The sequence below is a fragment of the Crinia signifera genome, chromosome 1, assembly GCF_055691185.1.
Source record: "Crinia signifera chromosome 1, ASM5569118v1, whole genome shotgun sequence".
Classification (NCBI taxonomy): Eukaryota; Metazoa; Chordata; class Amphibia; order Anura; family Myobatrachidae; genus Crinia; species Crinia signifera.
The window spans coordinates 312,309,592-312,333,577 of record NC_139217.1 but is presented as its reverse complement, the minus strand read 5'-3'; positions in this window follow the sequence as shown (position 1 = coordinate 312,333,577).

Sequence of the window (23,986 nt, the reverse complement as noted above, 5' to 3'; positions counted from 1 at the left end):
TCTGACCATCAAACTGTTCACTAGCCACTGTTCTGCTGTGGGTACATCCATCATCTCTCTCTCTTACACACACACACATACACACACACACACAGATGGGCGGAGCCAGGCCATGGGGCTGGTGAATGAGGGCTATGAGTCTGGAAATGGTCGGCAAAGGTGTGATGCTGGCAGATCTCACACCCAAGTCCAGACAATTACAGAATACTAGTTATTTTTCAGTGTAGACGAAGAGAAAACAGCCTCCATAAGCACGCCAGGTCCCTTGAGTCTGCTAGCATTGGGTTTTCTTAAAATAAAACTTAGTCGCAACGTGATGCAGTTGGGATGCAACTGGAGACTGTGCTGATTTAGTATGATAGTCAAAACTTATATATCTATGTGTGACTGAGTTTCTTAATTCGAATAGAAAGTGCTACATTGTAAAAGCGTCAGTTTTTAATCCCAAACAGGTTTCATTGGGTGCCGGACGGCTCCCCGAGAGTCGGGATTCTGAAAGTCATTCCTCCGACGTCGCTATCCCGACTGCTCCCCCGTGGGGGTCCATGACCCCCATAGAGGGAGAATAAATTAGGTGGCGAGCGCAGCTCGCCACCGTGCCCGCAGCGTAGCGAGCACAGTGAGCCCGCAAGGGGCTTCATTGCGCTCCCCACGCTGTGCAGTCGGGATTCCAACGTCTGAGTAATGACTGTCGGAATCCCGACGGTCGGGGAAATATACCACACCCGTTTCATTGTGCTCCGTAAACAGACCACACATAAAATACAAGTGTTGCATATCAATTAACCAGAACAGCATCCTGTTGCATCACAGTCGGATCGCGTTGCCATTAAAATGCATTTTTGACAATAAGTATGCCTGGCTCTAGCAGAGGTGCATGGGGCCTGGCTCACTAGCAACACAACTATCATCACAGAGTAATGATGCTAGACATTTGTATTGATAAATCAAACTTGATTGTTTTGCAACAGTCAGGAAACTAGATAGTGACAGTGTGGGTGGAGGAATACAGCCACAATTAGTTATCATTACAGATCTAAACACAATTATCACTGTGGCAATAAACGCCCGGCTCAAGAACTGTTCACGCTTTAACCTTCTAGAAGGCGCTTTAGGTGCCTCAAGACTGGAACTAGCAGATTGAAGAATAGTTTTTTTCCCTGTTGTTGTATTCTGTTTTCTGCTGCTTTACCTTTCTTTGTATATTTTAATGTTTTATGTTAATTGTATTTTGAGAATAAATTTAGTTTTGCCATATATTGTAATCTGGTAGTATGCTAAACAGAACTTTATTGCCTTGTACTTTTACATTGTAATGACAATATAGTTGATTGTAATCTAATAAATAAACAGACTTGTAGTCAATTGTGAATTTAATTTACTAAGATCGGAGTTCTATTGAAGATGAGATGTTGTCCATAGTAACCAATCAGATTCTCTCTACTATCTTCTAGAAGCTTCTAAATAAATAAGTAGTAGAAGTAGTAGTAGAAGTAGAATCTTATTGGTTGCTGTGGGTAACATCCCATCTTTAATAAAACTCCTATCTTAGTAAATTTACCCCTCATCCTGGTCATACCCTAGACCAGCTTTCATCCAACCATCCAACTAGTTGGTTGGTTGGACTGAAAATCTGGTACTGGATGGGAGCAAATGATAATCAGCAATTTACTCACAAACCCAGGATAATGGACAAACACATTCAGTCAATTGTTTAAATCAAACTGATTCAACTACATTAGATTTTGGGAATGAATTAAAAATTACATTTACTCCCATCCAGTACTACATTTTTATTCCATCCCACCAACTAATTGGAAGGTTTCAAGAAAGTTGGTCTGAAATATGAAGTATATTTTTTCTTTATTTTAACAATATAACATTTATTTAATCAAAGTAGCCAATATTTAGAAAAGTGCTTAGAATTTAATTCAAAATAATGTGTATAAACATTGAATTTAAATTATAATGTAATAATTCCCCTTTACATTCATCCATCTTGTTGACTGTAGCATTTGAATAAGTATTTGGATCCACTGAATGCACTCATAATCAATTTCATTATAATTTTCATTATATTTTTACCCCTTGGAAATCTGTATAGAAATTCAGCGGAAATATATACGCACAATCAAATTCTAGCTGTAGCATTTATACCATTTATAAAACTGGAAGCTGCAGGATGCAGCTGCTCAATCATTTATACATTTTCCATTACGCTCATTGTTTTTTGAGATGGCAAATTCTCCTTCTTGTGTCTAATAAAAACCCTCTCTAGCTGTTAGGTAGAGGCTTTAGCTGCAGTATCTTCTTATCATACATCTTTAAGTACCGTGAAGCCTGCAAAACTTTCCTCATCCATCCTCAAACACTTGGCCACAAGTACACTAAGTGGGATGCAGTTACAATCCTGGCGGTCGGAATCCCGGCGTTCAAAATCCAGACACCGGAATTCTGACCGCCGAAATCCCGACCGCCGAAATCCCAACCTTTTCTCCCTCTGTGGGTGTCCACGACACCCATAGAGAGATAATAAATGAGTGTGCTGAGCATAGCGAGTGCAGCGAGCCCGAAAGAGGGGGCGATCTACGTCCCCCCTTGTCGGGATTTCGGTGGTCGGGATTCCGGCATCAGAATTTTGAATGCCGGGTTTCCGACTGCCGGGATTTAGAACCAATCCCCACTAAGTACACTAATATACACTAAGTACAGCCACCCCTAGGCACAACAATATCATGTCACACGTTGGGGCTAAAGTAGGAAAGAAAAAAGTACTCTCTCTTTGTGGGGGCACAACTTTTTAGTATAATTAAAACTTAACAAATGATTCAAAACAGTAACCACTGCCTTGTACAGGAATCTCTTGACACACTATATCTAGCACAGGTAGGCTGAATAAAGCAAACTCCTATACTTCAAGGTTATAGCTGGGAAACATTTGAAATTAAAATCAAGATAAACAACCGGAGACCCTCGTGTATCAAAGAGAAAAGTGGTGCTAAAGTAGTAGCTCCCTCTGGAATAGGTCTGTCCTCAACAATTGGATCAGACTTGTTACCGTGACCGTATTTGAATCCCTTGGGAGTGGAGTAGAAGCTGGTAATATCTACTTTCCCGTTTGTGACCTATTTTCATTACCCTGTTAGTCAGAAGACCATTGCAGGATTCATGCTGGTCCTCCTGGGATGAGTATATACCATATGGAATAAGTGCAAGATAGTCAGTGGTTGTCACTGTCCCCTTATCCGCACTGCTGCTACTCACTTGCCAGTAGCAGAGGTGAGGAGTGAGCGACGGGGCAGGGGGTGCAGTGACGCCCAAGAAGGATTGTACCAATTAGTTGTATAGGTGCGTGCCTATGTAGAGGCTACAATACACTATAGGGGTTTCCTTGTCACGGGTACGCTGTTGTCTCCCACTTACCTAGGCATTGGTGGGAGGTGAGCGATACCACTGTGACATGTGATACCCAGGGTTTAGCGGGAGAAGGTTCTGAAAACACTGCTTTAATAAGCGGTGTTCCAGGAGAGGAAAAAATATATAGTGAGGGCTCGGTTGCTACCTGACCAGAGGCTGTCTATCACGGGATTCCTCCTCCTGTAGCCTCCGTGTGACGGGCGTTCGATGTGCTCGCACTATGGCTCTAGATCCCCAGGGTGTATTCACTGGGTGTGTGGGCTCTGGTGGCTCAGCCGGGTAAAGTCAGCGTCTGTCACATTCTCCTCCGGCTCCAGCGTGAGCCGCGTGTCGGGCAGTACCCCGGCTTGCAGTCAGTCAGTTCCTCCTCGTCACTGATCAGCTGTTAGGTGCAGCGGTGACGTGGGAGAGGGGGCGGTACGGGATTCCCCAGCCTGCACAGACGGCCGTTTCGCTATGGCACTTCGGCAGTGTGTGAAAGTAGTTATTACCAGCTTCTACTCCACTCCCAAGGGATTCAAATACGGTCACGGTAACAAGTCTGATCCAATTGTTGAGGACAGACCTATTCCAGAGGGAGCTACTACTTTAGCACCACTTTTCTCTTTGATACACGAGGGTCTCCGGTTGTTTATCTTGATTTTAATTTCAAATGTTTCCCAGCTATAACCTTGAAGTATAGGAGTTTGCTTTATTCAGCCTACCTGTGCTAGATATAGTGTGTCAAGAGATTCCTGTACAAGGCAGTGGTTACTGTTTTGAATCATTTGTATTATTCAGTCTACCTGTGCTAGACATAGCGTGACAGATTTCTGTACAAAGCAATGGTTACTGGTTGAATCTTTTTGAAACTATTTTTCATTTGATACACGGACCAAGTAATTTACTGTGTGAATCTGCTATCTGGTAAACAGTTGAAGATAGGACCTGCTGATGATAATGACCATTATCAATTTCAGAATTGTGTTTGTTTCCAAATAATACAATACTGGTAACATATCAATATTAGTGGGTATTTACGTTCATTCACTATACAAGATTGTATGGTAGACAGAATTGCTAGGATTTACGTACACATTAACAAGCAATCGTGACTAGATTAATCATTTTTACTGTGTGACACTCCTATTCTTCCAAGCATACTAAGATATTATCGCTACTTCAATATCGTGTGTACCTTACAGGTTACCCACAAGGTGGGTCCTTTTTTGAGCACATCAGATGCTCCTTGTGTGTTTGTGTTATCTTTTTGTCATGTATGTCCATTTTATTCTGCAATAATTAGATACCATTAAAAGTTAAGTTTTAATTATACTAAAAAGTTGTGCCCCCACAAAGAGAGAGTACTTTTTTCTTTCCTACTTTTGCATGTTTATTTACTCTCAGGGGAGCACCTCCACAAAAGGTATTGTTAAGGGACGGATTTGTCCATAATTACTATTACTGTGGAATATAATATCTCCTTACAATTTCACACATATATCAGTGTGTAACTAGTGCACCAGTGACCTTCCATTCCCCTTTCCCCTTCATATACACACGTTGGGGCTACCCGGCTGCCAAAACAGCACTAACCTCAACCTTACACCACATTTATTTTTTTTCAGTTAAACCTTCTATCTCACCAGTTACAAAATAAAAAAAATAAGTAATCCCAAAAAACCATTATTTGGCTTCTTCTAGCCATCAGCCTAGTAGGACATCTCATGCAGGTAATCAACATTGCTAAAGTGGCGTAGATGTGACAAAATTACAGAAGTTTAACTTTTCGCAAACTTTTAGAAATGCTTTGGAATCTCATTTGTATGGGTTCAGCATACTGAGACAAAGGAACTGAAAGTGAATTGTGGATTCATCATTATGATCCAAAATTCAACCAACAGTCAAGTGTATGGAAAAGATGAAAAATAAATTTGCATCTTGTCAAAAAATTCTGCGTGATTCCTTCAGCATGTAAAGTCATGCACCTTATGGTTTTTGATGCACTTGATGCTTTCACCATTGAAATACTGCAGCATTGCTAATTGTTTCGCAACCATATGCCTGCTGTAACATTTCATGAGTGTCATTCCCGCCTTTTCCAAGTTTAGCACAAAATTCAATAACTTATCTCACTGACATGTCTTCCTCATCTGATCATATCTTCCACTAGCTGTGACCAAAGAAGACTACGGCAGTCCAAGCCAGTGCCAGATTAAGCCTTCGGGGGGCCCGGGGAACTTTAGACAGGGGGGCCCCCTTGCACTTGTCATTACTGGCCGCAAACTGCATGGGGGAATATTACACTGTCAAAACACAGAGTAAAGGCAGTATAAACTTGGTCAATGAGTAACTTCAGGGGATATATATATATATATATATAAGGGTTGGTGTTCTTTGCATGATTATGGAGTAAAATCCGAAACGTCGCTTTGACCTAAATACCTGGTGTGCTGGTATTTTTTTCGACTTGAGTGAAGCCTGTGGAGTGCCGCTATTCTGTTGTCTACATATATATATTTATATTATATACACACACACACACACACACACACACACACACACACACACACACACACACACACACACACACACATACATACATACCACATGAAAAGCCTGTGTTTGTCCCTCTGCACCTTACTCTGTAGGAGACCTCACAGTCCCAGTGCTGCCTCTGATTAAAAACCCTCCCATGACTAGGCTGCTGCTGCTTTTATCCATGGGCCTGAGAAGCATGTAATGAGCTCCACCAATCAGAGCTCAGCACAAATGTCTCAGCCTCTTCCCTCTGGTGCAAAGTGTCATGGGACTTTGTCAACTCCCAATAATGCACTGCACACTTGGCTCCTGATGCTCAGCACCATTAATCATTGTGACATCGGCAGATAGGTGAAGCTGCAGCACTACCCCACTCCCATGCACAAAACCTTTAGCTAAAAAAAAATAATGATTTAAAAAAAAAATACATGCCAACCACAGGGGGCCCCTAGCTAGAGGGGGGCCCAGGGGCACTGACCCCTTGTGCCCCCATTATAATCCGGCCCTGGTCCAACCACAGGTACAGAAACATCTATGTATGAGCTTCATAATCACCAGTATAACGTTGCCACGCTTATCTATAAGACAGAAAAATAGAGTCTCATTACAATTCTATCAGCTCTTGTATATTATATTTCTTGTGGGATGAACAGTGTTGGCAGTGAATTGATGAATTGCTAAAGAAATGACAACAAAGCCATTCTTTGTAAAATGATAAATATGGTGGCTATTGGCTTTCAGAGATTTTTATAAAATTACACAATAAATAACAAAACCCACAATTGAAAGGATTTATTTATATGAACAAAGCATGAATATGTTATAATGTAACCTATCATACCCTCTTGTAATATTTAAGCTGTTAAAATATTTAAAGTCTTGACAGTGCAATTTTTCTATTTAAATCATACAAGACAATTAAGATTTCCATTCCAACACTGCTCCACTTCCTTAGAACTGCATATAGATACCCGCTGAATGAAAAACACTGGTGATGAGTAATTGCTTGCCAGCTAGTCGACAGGTAGAGAGCTGACACTAGGCTGCACATATTTCATGAATAATGAGAGGAGTTTCAGCTCTGTGAAATCCCTGTCTATTGGGTCAGAAACTTCACATTAGTAGATTCAGCAGAGCAGATCGGTGTCAGAAAGACATTCTTTCCTCAGGTAAACATACCTTTTGCTTCAATAAACTGTCATATCTTAGTTGTAAGTAGAGAGCAGGCCATCACACTTCTGTTAGCACATGTCTCAAACAGCAGCAGTACTTGTCTTTATGGCTTACCTTTTGTACAGCGCAGCATACTGGATATTGTAAATTGTGCCGCATTAAAAGGAACCCTCCAGAATACAGATAAAATTGCTATATTATAATAAGGCAAACATGAAAATTCAGTTTAACAATGGATTTATTAACAAAAGTTTAAACAATTCCCTGTACATACAGTACACATACCTGAAATGTTGTTTTTATATGATACATTATTATGCAAAGACATAAATGCAAATATTGGAAACAAAGGTTGATATGTTATCCCGGTTTCACCCATGCATAACAGTATGTTCTGTCTTCTTGTTGGTGTATTACAGTGTCTTAACTTGAAATTTTGGTGTATTACCAGTGTACACTACAAATAATTACATCTTAAACTAACATTTGGAAAGACTATATAATATGCTATGTATGCTTCTGAGTAATCACTTGATTGTCGGCCCACATGACAGCCTGCAACCAGTTTAAATTAAGCCTAAGTCAATATGGCCCTTATTCTGATTGAGTCAGATGGCTCCGAATGCGGACGGACGGCCGATGGTTGGTGTTTGCACATGTGCAGAGGCGTATCTGCGCATGTGCGAATGCCTCACACGTCCGAACACGGCGTGAAGTCCGTGCAGAAAATATTTGTACGGAACCATCCGAGCAGGGGGTGGAGAGGGGCATGAAGGGCTTATTTTGCTCATTACCATATGCGTACGCCCTGCGTTTCATGACATTCCCATGAAAATGCTGGGCGTACGTATGGTAATCCGGCCGTGACGCACGTGTGGGGGGCGGACATATGATATAGCCGGATGCCAGCTGCCCGCCCATATCCCTGCTTTTGCACAGAGAAATGCCTGAGTGATCTGGAGCACTCGGTGCTGCCTGACCACTCGGTCTAGCATTCGATGGTCGGCGACCATCAAATGATGGGGGAGGTTCCCACAGATGGAGGACGTGTTCACATGAAAAATCACACGGTCCGTTCGGTCGGCGTCTTACCGCATTCGGACGGTGTGAGCGATCCGTACGGAAGGCGGGGCTAACAACACTCGGTTCCTGTCCGAAAATACGCATCCGTTCTTATTCAACTAGAATAAGGGCGGAAGGAGGAAGCTCATGGCAGAAGAGAGAGGCATGTTTTAACTATTTCATTCCTGTATACTTTAACTCCAAGTCCATTTTCCATCTGGAAAATGTTTCCAGGGCCCATATCAGATATGTAGTTAAACCTTTTTTTCCCTCACCAATCTTCCTTCCTCATAGGAGGAACACTGCTGCAGCTGGCTCCTACTCGGCATGGCACGGCAGTTCAGTTAAGTCAGTGAGGTGCTGCTGACTCAGCAGTCGCTGTGCTGACTGACTCTCTGAGGCGTGCATGTGGGCGGGAGTGTGCGCCGTTCTGTGTAATGTCAACGGAGACGCACTGCACAGTGATGTCTCTGGACTTGGAGGTGGGGGCTAACCTGGGCGATGAAGACAGTGCCGCAGGCCCGCCAGAACACCCTACGCCCAGTCTGCGGAAGTGCCATTGTACTGCCGCTGGTTAATAGAGGCAGGGCCGGTGCTAGTGTGTCCGGCTCCCTCTTGCAAACCATCAATTTTGCACCCTCCTACAAATACAGATGTGGTCACCCTCAGTGGCCACATCTCACCTGAGACTAGATGTGGCAAGTTACATCCTGCGGGAGTGTACACACAATACAAACCCGCACACACCCACGGGCAAGCTTATCGTGACATAATGAGTCCCATTTGCCATTAATAGCCTTTAACTGAAAAGGGACACATCTGTATGTCCACTCACCTTGTCTCTCTAAAATGTTTCATAGTTCGAAATGTAAAAAGAGTGAGACTCTGACAGGGAGAGGGTGAAAGTCAGTGGGTGAAAGGGAGAGGATCACTTACTATACTACTGCTGCCCTGCACCCCCCTCCCCCCACACACTACCACTGCTACCCCGCACCCCATCTCCACACACACAATACCACCGCTACCCTGCAATAACATCACAAGTAACCCCACCTCTCTCCTAGTAGAGCACATACAGGTTGACAGGTGGCCTCACAGGTGTGCTGGCCTACTAGGAATTTTCCCTTGTAAGGTCTATTCGCAATCTGCCCCTGGGTGCAGGCCATGTGCTTCTACACCATTGGAGACCTTCCTTGTTCCTTTAGAATGTTCAGCACCATTGTAGTGTAGCCAATTAATCAACAAAGACTCCTAATGCATCCTAGATGCATTGTAGTACTGTACATTTAAGATGCATTTTCAGGTAAAAAGAGATGAAACAGACACCCTGTGTTAGCAGAGTATAATGGGCTTTGAGTCCTGAGAGGGTCTGTTTGGCATAACTGCAGTAACAATGTTTGTGGACACATCTGTGCTGCATTTGCACTGTTTTTCTGGTTAAAATCAAGGCTTAGGCATTACTTTTGATGCTGAATTTTCAAGCTTACGTTCAGGACTGTACAACCCTTTTGTGTCACATACAGTAGATCCAGGGATCTTGAACTCCAAACACAGACCTTTACCTCTCGGCATATAACCTGTGAAGATTGATTTGTGGAGTATAATTACTAAAATTTTATTCTATTGATTTTTGTTCGATTTTGTGGGTCAGGTTTTTAAAATCAAAATAGACTAGAAATCAATTGAAATAGAACTTTTCACTTCAATAGAACTACAAGAGAACCACTTCCAACCATCAATTCTTTAACATAGAGTTCTATTCATAACCCAATGTTTATTAGTTGAATGGAAAATCGACCAAAAAATAAATCAATATTTTCAACAGAGACTAAGAAGCAGTTCGATTTGATTTTTTTCATGTGGAATTGTCTGAAACATCATTTTGATGGGAAAAACCATGGAAGAGAAGCATGTAGCTGCATCAAGCATGGCTTACAAAGGCCCAGCACTGCTTTAAAATAAATTGTGGGTATGCAAATCAGTCATAGAATGAAGGTGTTTGTGGGTAAAACCAGTACAGGTGAGTTGTTTTGGCTAATAGAAATACTATTGTATAATCTGGTCGATTTTGAGTCCATTTTCAGTCCCTTTTGGGTAAATTTTGGGTTCTATTGAGTGTAAAAAACACGTTTAGAACTTCAATTAGAACTTCAAAAAGAAACCAATGCACCATCGCCAGCAGAATAAATTAAATAGTAAAGTAAATTAGCTTAGCTATTTGGGATAGAAACACTGTAGTTAATAATGTGGGGATGTTGCTTCTATTCTGATTGCCAAAATAGACTTTTAGCAAATATACCCCCATGATGTCTTATGGCATTCATGGGCCTGACACATTGCAGAGCAGTATTTCTATTGTTATAATGGGGTAAATTTACACACAGATCTGTCCATGTCATTCCATTGCAGTTTGTGCTCACAATATTAACGTGTTCATGTTGCCAATGCCTGCTGTCCTAATGACTTGGAGTTTACCTGACTGCTGCTTGTATGAAAAGCAACGGTTTATTGGAATTGCCTTTCTTTCATTTATTATATTTGTGGTGCTTGGGTTTGATAATAGCAGGACCAATGTTTAAGATGAGCAGCGATCAAGTCTCATCCATCATAGGCAGTGCAGCAAACAGAAACCTGTTTCTATGACATGACGTTATCACCGTACATGTCAACAAGTTACCTGTGACTTTCAGCTGCCTTTGTGCCATTTAGACACAGAAATCTGATCACACTCCACAACGCACCTCACTGCCAGCCTTGCCCTGCCATCTTACAACTGATGTTGGGACAGTATGACTGATATTCAATCTAATGGGTATTATGGGGAGAAGTGTTCTACCTGCTCTGGCCTAGCAGGAAATTAGTTTGACATAGAGAACATGTGTATACATGTGAGAGGTCGTATTACCTTACTTCACAAAACGTACCAGGAAAGACTAAAAGATCTTAATATGTATACTTTAAAGCAGAGAAGGGAAAGGGGGGACATGATAGAAACTTTCAAATATATCAAGGGTTTTAACAAGGTACAGGTGGGAGACATTCTTCACAGGAAGTGGAGCAACAGAACACGAGGACATGCACTGAAACTGGAGGGAGGTAGGTTCAGGGGAAATGTGAGGAAGAATTACTTCACAGAAAGAGTAGTAGATATGTGGAATAGCCTCCCATCAGAGGTGGTAGACGCAAACACAGTAGTACAATTTAAACATGCTTGGGATAGGCATATTGATATCCTTACAAAGAAATAAGGATAAAATTTGGTTTGAGGTAACATGTTTAAAAAAGGGGCAGACTAGATGGGCCAAGTGGTTCTTATCTGCCGTCAAATTCTATGTTTTTATGTACTTCGTGTACCACCAATGGAGACCAAACTGATATTACCTTGATCCATAGAAATCTATGCAATTATCTGCCAAATGCACAAAGCTCGGTGGAGTGACTGAAAGCCCGGCATACAATATGACATGTCTGCTACAACTTCCATTTACAAATGGCCTCCATAAAAATCTAATATGATCTACCAATCATGACACATACTGCATAACAGGTGGTGCACAGGTTTTACATTCTCTAATGCATAGGATTACTTATCCGGCATTGTAAATACATGATTCACTTTACTCAGACATAAATAATCTGTTAGATAATTCAGAAGTACAAGTGAAGTCCATATGATGCTCTTACATTACAGTTAAATGTTATACCTTACATTTCATAGCATCCTATTAAATATGGTGAGAACATTAAGAGAAAATCAAGAACATTAATAACTATTTCCAAGGGACACACAAGGGGGATACAAAATTGCTCTGTGAAGTTATGAAAAATTGTTGATGGTAATAACTGGAAAGAAGCCCAGAATGCAAGTTATCTATTCCACAAAAGGTTGTGACAGGTCATCTTGAATAGATTTTAGTAATTGGTACTCAAATATTCTCTGTTTCACTGCTTACATCTGTGTTTTACTACTTGCTCAGAGGTTTTCATATTCTCATGAGGTTTTCTTTATTTTTCTTCAGCGAGGCAAAAATAAATGGTGTAAGGACGAAATTCTACTTAGCAGTTAACTTTTTGATTCAAGACAGCCTTTAAGTGAAACTGCTTTTAAAATGTTTTTCACAAAATATCCTGACATCATACCTCTATGGGCCTTATTCATATCTGTAAGGTGTACATACAAATTTGCTGGTTATTTATCTGCACATGTGCAGAATGAGTCTTGCTTAATCACTCACAACTCCCCTATCTGCAGCGATATTTGGGGGGGTGGCAGCCGACGCGGTTCTTCAAAATGGGGGCAGTTTTGCAGGCATCACTGGATGTAGACTTCCTGGACCCGGCTGTGGGCTTGTCTGATACCACCAGAAGTCTTTTCGCTACGGTGATCCAATGCTGCGTGCTCAGAGGCTGAACTCCAGCAGGGCAACGAGCAAGGGCTTCAGGTGTGGATGTCATGCGGAACATCTCCAGCAACTCTCTCCTTGGGCTGCAGTCAGATATCCTTCTTATTCTCTGTGCTGGTTGAGGAGAGTGGGGTCAAAGGTTGAAAGTGGGCCAGAGCCTCTATGTCTACAGAACCCTCCATGCTCAGGCTCCTTGGTGTGTCTTTAGCAAATACTTGCCTACTTTTGAAAACTAGTTTCAGGGAGATTATAGTTGCTAGTAGAATTTTGCACAGTGCCCCACTGAGGGGGCGTGTCATGCTCCAATTAAAGGGCGTGTCTATTTCCATATATGGAGAGATTGTGAAAAGAGATTATGAACGTGGCACCTAGAAGCATGGGTGTGTACAGCTACATCTAAGAGGAATCTTTTAAAATGACTAATATACAAATGTAGATGATCCCCAAAACAGTTAGTAAGAGCTACTGTACTATACTTGCTAAAGTGCTGGGAAATGGTGCTGATGATTTAATGTAAATGTATCTGTCTCTCATTCTATTTTCTCCCCAACATGTACCAGTGTAATGTGGGCTAGGTGAAATGAGGGAGATTGCTAGACTAATGAGAGAGAGAGGGAGATTGCTGCTATTTCAGGGAGTCTCCTGCAGAATGCAGGAGGGTAGGCAACTATGCCTCAGCCATGATATCTGTTGTGCTGGTGTTATCGATCCGTGCATGGGAGGATGCAAGGTGAGTGGTGGCCCGGCCCCCTAACAGTCAGATCCCTTGATCCGCATACAGTCCTTAATGCACTCAAAGTGATATTAGAGCTATTTGCTTACAGTGCTTATGTTTTCAGGGCTCCATGCTGATAGAACGTCATATTATCAAAGTTCTGATATAAAGGGCACTGGAAACGTTATTGATGTTATTTTTCATTCATTAATTTTCCACCAAATTTTATTTCTTTAATACATTGTTGAATGTGATTTCCACTTTGATTCATTTTAGATTCTTAAATTTATTATCTGATATCATCAATCACAGTTTTAGCATCAAATCACCAGAGCATAATTATATGCAAAAGAACAATACTGTGAAGCTAGTCTATGTATAAACAAGATTAAAAAATAGATCATTTTTATCTAAATGACAGTTCGCCTGCTGCTTTAAATCTTGGGGCTAAATCGATGAAATGTCAGCACTTTACGCAACTCACAGGCTGCTACATTTGGCTCATTAACTGCATTTAGATGAGCATTGCACTATCCATCTACTGAACTTTTATGAATTATAGTTACATGAAAAGGGATCATCTTTAAATTTATATAGGGCAAAACAAATGTTTAGGGTGAAATTTGATAGGATGAGAGATTCAAAAAGTGAGAGCTGTGATAAGAAATCTCCAGTTTTTTTTAAAGCTGCAATCAGCTTCAGTCCAGCTCCAGACTCATTTCCAGTCCAGGTTTCAGACCCCCCTCCTCACTTGACTTACCGTATCCTGGCTCCTGCTCCCCAGTCTCCTCTTCCACTGAGCTGCAGCCCAGAGGTGCCGACAGTGTCCTGGGTTGATTAAGCCTGCTTTCCGGGACCTGCTTTGTTCAGTGCACTGAGCGCAGCGTGGCGGAGGCAGTCAGGGGCGTTGTGGTGGGCAAAATCTGCTGCATGGGCCCTTCCAGAGGCCGGGGTCTGGGACAGCTGTACAAACAGAGCTCCCCTATTGGCGGCCCTGGCTGCAATTATTTACACTGCAAAACCAGTTTGATTTTGTAGTGTAAATGATCGCCGCTTTAGAAAAATGGAGATTTCTTACCAAATCTCTCACTGTCTGAATCTCTCATCCTATTAAATTTCACCCATAATGTGTTAACATAACACCACATGCGACCAACATATTAAGGTTAATACCACACGCTTGTTTTCATCTTGCAACATGTAACGATAATGTAAGCTCAAGACAAACCAGCGCCAACTTACATAGAACCTAGGCTTCTACTAATACCCATGTGAGCAGGGTCGCCTAGTCTCACGGAATGGCCGGGAGGATACCGGAAATCAGGTCATCCTCCTGGCCCCTCTGGAAATGGGGGGGTCTGTGGGAGCAAGTGATGCGACTCATGTCTTTGTAGCCTCACCCCCTGCTGTGCAATGACATACTGGCATTGCCCGGTGGAGTGCGTGGGCATTAGGATGTGATCGCATTGGCCACGCCCCCACACATTGACCTTCCGCCGGCCGCCCCACCCTGTCAGTGGCCCCAGCCCTATGCCTGACTGAACTGACTGCCCTCTCCCGGAGAGGGTAGCCATGAAGTATGCAGCCCTGCATGGGACATGTTGAAGTAATACATTATGTAAAATTCATATAGACATGGGTGAATTTTGTTTAATTTGAATATCAAGTAAAACCTGGCAGCTATTATATGCTTGTTACCAGATACACCTGGGAAATGTTTTTAATAAGCAAAAAAACAACACATGCATGACTTTCAGACCTACTCCTCTGAAATGCCATGTAAGATGCTTTTATATTTATGTTTGCTATTAACCACAACAAACATAACAATACTCCTTCCTCATTGCAAAAATAACCCATGTCGATTCCGGGTTGTGGATGTGAAAGGGCCTTCAAATTTTCCGGATCCGGCAGCCCATCATTCCGACCCGGGTTGCTGTGCACACAATGGAGGAGGCAGTGCATACATCAACTCTAAGCACTGCCTCCTACCCCACCCCCCATTGATGTGCCGCTGCTCTGCCCCATCTGACATCAGTGACCTGGCAAATGCTGTGTTGCTGTAAGAAACTTCACCTTGCAAATGCCGGGTCGCTCCCAGAATGGGAGGCATAACTCTGAGAGGCAATGAAGTCATCTGCCGCTGGGCTCCTGCTCCCATGCTAGTTTTAATAATTTCATTTAATCTATCAATAACGCTTCTGTGGCTGACTTCCCCTCCTAGACGCCACACTCCTAAACATCATTTATGCTAGTGTCATATAACAACAACAACAACAGTGAAAACAGCACCCAGTTGTAGTATTTATAATAATGATACCTATTAGAAATCATTAGATAAACGATATGTACATTTCCAGAGGAAATTATTAGATAAAATACAATATTCATAAAATCATTGATACAAACATTCCTCAATGGTGATACATATATAGTTCTTGTGATAGATGTAGATAATCATACATGAAGCAATGTCCAATTGGTGTGAAGAATCAAGCAAGAAGCAATACCCAACGTGTTTCGTCTCACAGAGACTTCATCAAGGGTTAACCCTCAATTACAGTTTAGGCCCTAGTGCCTTTAACCCCTTCACGACATTTGACGTATATATACGTCATGGTCGGGAAGTACTTCCCGACCGTTGACGTATATATACGTCATGGCTTTAAACTGTCACCGCGTCTATAGACGCGGTGACAGTTTGGAGATGTCTGCTGTCCCTGACAGCAGACATCCCCCCTCGCCGCCCAGGGGGGGCAGGGGTGCCCCCCCCGGTCGGCGATCGCTGCGATTGGCTGTTCAAAAGTGAACAGCCAATTGCAGCGTTTTCTGTGTTACCGGCGGCTAAGCCGCTCGGTAACACAGAGATCCGTGGTGATCGGTGCTGTTAAGTACAGCACCGATCACCACCGAGCGGCAAACCGCCCTCCCACCAGCCCGGCAGCACGCCCTCCCTCCCGGCAGCCTCCCTCCAGCCCTCCCTCCCACCCAGCCAGCAGCCGCAGCGCCAGCCCCCCTCCCACCCCCCCGCCAGCAGCAGCACAGTTAAAAATTTAATTTGGGGGTTAAATTCATTTAATATAAGATATATATAAGATATATATATATATTTTTAGAATTAATAATGTCCCCACAATCGGGCGTTATAATACAGCATTTTGTAAGGTCTGGACATCTATCCTGAATAAATGCTCCTTCGACCTGATGGTCGCGGTCATAGAAGAAGTGACAAGGGAGCTTACCATCACCCGCACCAAATTGTCAGTATTTGAAATGCAACATCGCACAACACTGACTAATGATGCGGAGGTCAATTGGATGGAGCGCCTACATACTCAGGTGGAAAAATATAAAAAAGATTTGATCGCCTATAAAAAGAATAAAAAGGACCGGGTCAATCAGGACTATGATAAGCATGGTGTGTATCCCTGGTTGACAGGGGGAGACGGATCCAGCCGCCCGTTTCGTAAGAGACCTCAAGTGCGCAATTTCAGACGGGGTAGAGACACAGATTCCTCGAGAGAAGAAATTTCTTCCAACAGTGACAGAGATCAAGCCACTTCCAATCAAGGGTTACCCCCTTTAGGGGTTCGCTCCGGGTTGCTTCCAAACCAAGAACCCGGAGATACACACGGCGCGGCAGGCAGAATCAGAGGTCGGGGCACCAAGACTCGCTTCCAACCACAAAGAAAGATAAAGAAATAGTCTTCAACTTATCCAACCGGACTCTTTCTACAATTGAGTTACAGGTATTATCTAAAGGCTTGAAATATGTCCCCACTACTCACACTGACCCATTTGCTGTTAAAGTAGAACAGTACAAATTGAATCGACAGCTCAAACTTAGGGAGTTCTTCCAAGCTAAAGGGTCTGAGCAGGCGGCTGTCACAAACCCATTCCCTAAAGTACTCAAAAAGAAATCCAAATTCGAACCACAGACTTTTAATCCCTCAATCAAGACTTTTGCCCGCTTGGTAGAAAGGGATATCGACACCGCACTTGCGAATCCACCTCCTAATAGATCCAATTTTACAAATTCTGAATGGAAGGCATTAAAAAATCTGAGTAATGACCAGTCAATAGTGATCCGTCCCGCCGACAAAGGCGGGGGCATAGTTGTCATGGACACCAGTGCTTACGTTCAGGACTTAAATGCACAGTTGAGGGATGCGGACACGTATCAACCCCTGCCTAATGATCCAACTAGCCAATATAAAACGGAATTGGACAACATCTTGAGAAAGGCAGTAGTGGAGGGTTCTATTGATGCAGCCACAAGGGATGCTTTGACTGTACAATACCCCATTGTCCCTATTATGTATTCTATCCCTAAGGTGCACAAGGATCCACTTAGACCCCCGGGTAGACCCATTATATCTGCCCGGGGTTCTTTGTATCAGGTGGTGTCGATTTATCTTGATCATTTTTTACAGCCATGTGTCCAAAATGACAGTGTATATCTAAAAGACACTAATGCTTTGTTACAGAAATTGTTAACCATTCCTATGGTTCCGGCAGGCTGCGTCTTGGGCACGGTGGACGTGTCCAGTTTATACACCGTTATCCCGCATCAAGCGGGATTGGATGCGGTGAATCAGCTCATCACGGATCACCCATTGTATGCTGGACCGCCCACCGTGTTCTTTATGCAGCTGCTTGAGCTCATTTTGAAACGGAACTATTTCAGGTTTAATGGTAAATTTTTCTTGCAGCTCAGGGGGTGTGCGATGGGGTCCTCAGTGGCCCCATCGCTCGCCAATTCCTACATGTTTATAATTGAGCAGCAATTATTTACGCATAACAATTTGGTGAAGGATCACCTCATTTTGTACACCAGGTACATAGATGATCTCCTGATCATTTGGTCAGGAGATCAAGAGCAATTGGAACACCACATCCTGACCCATAATGCGACAGATTCCCCAGTGAAGTTCACATACAAGCTGAGCACATCTTCGGTTCAGTACTTGGATGTTGACATTTCACTGGTGGATGGTCGCATTCAAACTACATTATTTTCAAAACCCACGGACCGGAATAACACTCTCCTGGCTACAAGCTTTCACCCCTTACCCTTGAAAAAGGGATTACCCTTCTCCCAAATGCTGCGGGCCCGCCGCATTTGTAGTGAACCTGAGGGTCTTGATAAAGCCCTCACCATCATGGGCAATAAATTTATTGAAAGGGGATATCCGGCCCAGGAAATACAAGTAACTAAAACCAAGGTTTTGAATTTATCCAGAGAGGAGGCATTCGAACCCAGAACGAATAAACGTCAAATTGATGATAAAATCATCTGGGTAAACAAGTTCCACCCGGCCAGTGGAGAGATGAGACGGATTGTCAACTCTCACTGGCCTATCATCACTACGGATACGGGGTTGCCCTCTCTCCAATCAAAGAAAATCATGAGTTCATACACTCGTGGTAAAAACTTAAAAGATTTTCTTGTTAAAAACGATGTGATGTTCCCACTCCCAGCCACCCCCTCTTTTCTGGGCAAACCCAAGGGGGGCTGTTATAGATGCTGTGGATGCTCTACATGCAGTTATTTAATCCCTGGTGACACTTTCCATCACCCATATTCTGGTAAAAAGTTCAGAATAGTCCACAGGGTCGGGTGTTCCACCAAATTTGTAATATACCTGATAAGCTGTCCTTGTGGTCGACACTATGTCGGCAAGACCGATTGCATGTTCAAACAGAGGGCTGCTGCCCATCGGTCGGCCATTAAGGCAGCTTTAGCTACTGGACACAGCGACCAACCGGTCGCTAGACATTTTGTGGAGGCACGACATAGCCTCACATCCATGAGGTATCGGATCATTGACCATGTACCCCCACTGTCTAGAGGGGGTGACAGGTCATTGAGGTTACTCCAATTGGAGTGCCGCTGGATACATCGTTTGGGTACTTTGGCCCCTAGGGGCCTTAACGAACATGCAGGGTTGTCGTGTTTTTTATAACATCAACTTACATACAGCGCCTCATCAGTTCTAACATCCAGCTCACCTTGTGATCGCTATTGCCCAGTTCAGTTATCGACAGCTCAGAGTGTTGACACTGGGCCCGCAGAGCGGTATATATTAATTCTAGTATTGCATCAAAGGTTGCTTTTACTACGTTGGAAGTACTGCAGTAGCAATTTTAATTTTATGTATCGTTGTATATGTTTGTAGGTCTTTTATGTATATGCACTTTATTAGCACTGTCACTTTAATTAGAAAGACGTCAGTCGGATGCACCAGTCACTTTAGCATTGAATGAAAATAAGCATTCTCAGGTTTTAATCAAATGATTTTTTCTACTGCATGTACATTACGTGATTTTCACACAGTGACCTTATACTGTTTTGCACTTTGTTTTTACAGCGCAAATGTTTTTGTTGTGTGATTACCTCTCGTTCCCACGGCCTGTGACGGGTCTCGGGTGACGTCATCTTCAGCCGCCGGAGACGCCGGACCAAGCCGCGGGAACAGACAGGATTTGTACAGGTATTTAAACACGGTTTTGTTTGTATTTGGTTGTTCATAGCACCTTGATAAAGAGGCCGCCGCGCCTCGAAACGTTGGCATCACAGTGGGGTGTGTTGTGTTTATTTCTGAGTCCTGCCGAAACCACAAGGACGCATACATTGTGACAGTCACAAACTGTCAGTGGAGGGCACCGGACTTTTACATTATCATTGCGGTTTGTTTTCACTGCTTGGAGTGCCGCCCCCCCGGGACTTGTTGTGATACATACACATATATATATATATATGTGTGTATATATATATATATATATATATATATATATATACACATATATATATATATACACACACATATATATATATATACAGTGATCGGTGCTGTTAAGTACAGCACCGATCACCACCGATCGCCAGCCCCCCCCCTCCCACTCGGCAGCCCCCCTCCCTCCCACCCACCCGGCTGCCGCAGCGCCAGCACCCCTCCCACCCCCCCGCCAGCCGCAGCGCCAGCCCCCCTCCCAAAGCTGGTGACTAAAATGGGGTCACTTGTGGGGGGGTTCCACTGTATTGGTGCTTCGGGGGTCTTGCTAATGCGACATAGCACCCACCATTCATTCCACCACCAAAAATCACTCCTTCCCTTCTGAGTCCTGCCATGCACCCAACTGGTATTTTTTGGTCACACGTGAGGCATTGCCGTACTCGGGAGAAATTGGGGCACATATTTTGGGGTGCTTTGTCTCCTTCATTCCTTTTGAAAATAAAAAATTTTGAGCCAGAACTGCATTTTTCTGTAAAAAATTACATTTTTTTACACAAAAATGCAGATCTGGCTCAAAATTTTTCATTTTCACAAGGAATGAAGGAGACAAAGCACCCCAAAATCTGTGCCCCAATTTCTCCCGAGTACGGCAATGCCTCACGTGTGACCAAAAAATACCAGTTGGGTGCATGGCAGGACTCAGAAGGGAAGGAGTGATATTTGGATTTTGCAGCACAGATTCTGGTTGAATGACCCCCGAAGCACCCATACAGTGGAACCCCCCCACAAGTGACCCCATTTTGCAAACTACACCCTTCAGGGAATTCATCAAGGGGTATAGTGTACATTTCAAACCCCCAGGGGTTTCACCAATTTTGATACAACTGAGCTGTGAAAATGAAAAATTAATTTTTTTCATTTTCACTGCCCAGTTGTACCACAATTGGTGAAACCCCTGGGGGTTTGAAATGTACACTATACCCCTAGATGAATTCCCTGAAGGGTGTAGTTTGCAAAATGGGGTCACTTGTGGGGGGGTTCCTAACTTTTAGCATCTTATGGTGCCTAGAAACCTACATGGTGCCTAAAAAATAATCTCATAAAAAGGAGGCTCCAAAATCAAGTAGGTGCTCCTTCTATTATGAAGCCGGTGGTTTGGTCACCGTGCACACTAGGGCCACATATAGGATATTTATGAAAACCAAAGAATTGGGGGAATCAATTTTTAGTCACATTTCTCTAGTAAAATCTACTGTGTTCCTTAGAAAAATGTATTAAAATTGCAAATCTGCAAAAAAAATGAAATTTTGAAATTTCACCTACACTTTGTTTTAATTCCTGTGAAACACCTAAAGGGTTAACAAACTTCCAAAATGCTGTTTTGAATACTGTGAGGGGTGCAGTTTTTGAAATGGCATCATTTATGGGGGTGTCTCACATACAAGTCACTCAAAGTCACATCAGAACTGACCTGGTCCCTAAAAAAATCAGTGTTTGAAATTTTCTTGAAAATTTGAGAATTTGCTATTCATATTTGAAGCCTCCTAGTGTCCAAAAAAATGAAAAGGAGGTTGAAATAATGATTGCAACATAAAGTAGACATATGGTCTTTGTTAGTTATTAACTATTTTGAGTGGTATGTTTATTTGTCTCACAAGCAGAAAATGTGACATTTTGCAAATTGCTAAATTTTCCATTTTTTCACGACATTTTGGTATTTTTCACAAAAAAACACAGACTGTATCGACCAAAATTTACCACTAACTTGAAGTACAATGTGTCACGAGAAAACAATCTCAAAATCACTGGGATAAGTAAAAGCAAAAAAAAGTTATCCCCACTTAAGTGAGACATGTCAGATTTGAAAAAAAGGGCTCTGTCATGAAGGCACAAACTGGCTCTGTCATGAAGGGGTTAAGAGTATTTGCAGAAAAACTAAATGTCATCTGAGGCCTTAATAAGTAGTTTTCCAATATGCTGGATGAAAAAAAATGATCGTTCAATAGATCCCATAGGAATAGTATGCAATCAATATAAAATACCAATTAAAATACTGTGGAGAAAGTGTCCTCTTGAGTATCAATCTGCAAGCGTGTTAATATATTACGATATCGTTATCCATTATCCATTTCCTTATGTGGGCATATTATATATGCACTGATATGAGAAGATCCTGACACAGATTGTCACAGAGATAGAGAGAGAGAGATGCTGTTTATATGCAGAACATCAAGATACTTCTCATGCGCAATGACGAGTAGTGTGGATACCACTCATAAGGGTATGACCCCAACCATTAGGGTGAAAGGGGTATCATTGAGAATGTTAAATTATTAAATGAAAGAATAGATCACTCAGCTGTACAGTAAAAAAAAATCTAAATAAAATATACACACAATACACTTGCTGTAAATAACACAGGCAACTCCAGTGCTAATACATGGAAACTACAAAAACAAAAATTCACAGAGGCCCATTTTACTTATTTTTTATTTTAACTAAAATCATGTGAAAAAGGGTGTCCAATGTGATCTACCACAATATACATTTGGCATACACAGTGGTAAATATCTTTGCATTTGGCATATTAGCTTTTACTTGCTCTGCAGTTCTTGGGGCGTGATATGGTATTATTATATCTTTGTTCAAATGCGCAGGGTCAAAGCTGTTGCATATCAAACTGTCCTTTTATGCAGCAACCATAGCATCACAGAATGAGGACATCCAATTCAGTCATGCGATTATAGTTTTTCATTGAAACTGCTCCAAAAGCCCTTTAGTCCATTGGGATACGGTCACTAGGCTTACAAGCATTAGGTCAACAAGCATTAGGTCGACATCACTAGGTCGACATGCCTGAAGTTCGACATGGGGTTATGTCCACAGGGTCATTGGGTCAACACAAGCATTAGGTCGACATGGGCAAGGTCGACAATCATGTATATATTGTATTTAGAAACAAAGCCACTCACAGGTGACTTAAAAATAAAACTTATCTTATGGAAAGTACATTTTGGCCCAGAACAGGTTCAGGAACCCAGTTCCTTATGATGTTATATATAATTAGAGTTTCAGGAACTAAGGGGCAAATTTATTAAGCCTGGTAAAGTGATAAACTGTCTGGTTTTTATCACCGGCCAATCAGCTCCTACCTGTGAAGTTACAGGCTTGGTTTGAAAAATTACAGGTGGGAGCTGATTGACTGGTGATATAGACCAGACACTTTATCACTTCACCAAGCTTAATAAATCTGCCCCTAAGTTCCTGCTGAAAAATAGCACTGCTCCTATGTGTCCAGCATTTTGCAATACCTTATACCTTTCAAGGTTTCTACTGTATGATCAGCAGGCTCCCTGGGGACACCCCCAGTGTGAAACCACTATACGACATGTTAAGGATGACTTGTTTGGTCCTCTTTGGCTGCTGACATTAAGCAGGTTGTCTCTGCCTGTGCCCCCTGCAATACAACATCCCCCCAACGCCTCCTGGCTATGTATCATGACAATGAACTACTCCACCCTTCAAGGGATGTCTGGCATCCCTTAGTCCAGTGGTTACCAAACTGTGCGCCTAGGCTCCCTGGGGAGCCTCAGGTTGGTGGTCCAGAACCAATTCAAATTATTTATGGCCAAGGAAACAGCCAAAATCAGTGCTTGGGGCTTCCAATTATAAAATATGTGGGGAAACAGAAGTGAATCGTGTTCCTCAACATATAACTGGACCTAAGGATGACATATAAGCACAACTTATTTCATTAAAAAATATATATTTTTTTTATTCTTGGTAACAAACTTTGGCCTAGGGGTGCCCTGAAAAAAAATTCTGATACTATAGGGTGCCGTGATTAAAAAAATTTGGGAACCTCTGCCTTAGTCCATTGTTGCTGCAGATCTCTGTGAATGGAGGGGGACAGAGGTCCTTGTTTTAGTGGATTCATTGCCACATTGGTTTGAGGTAGA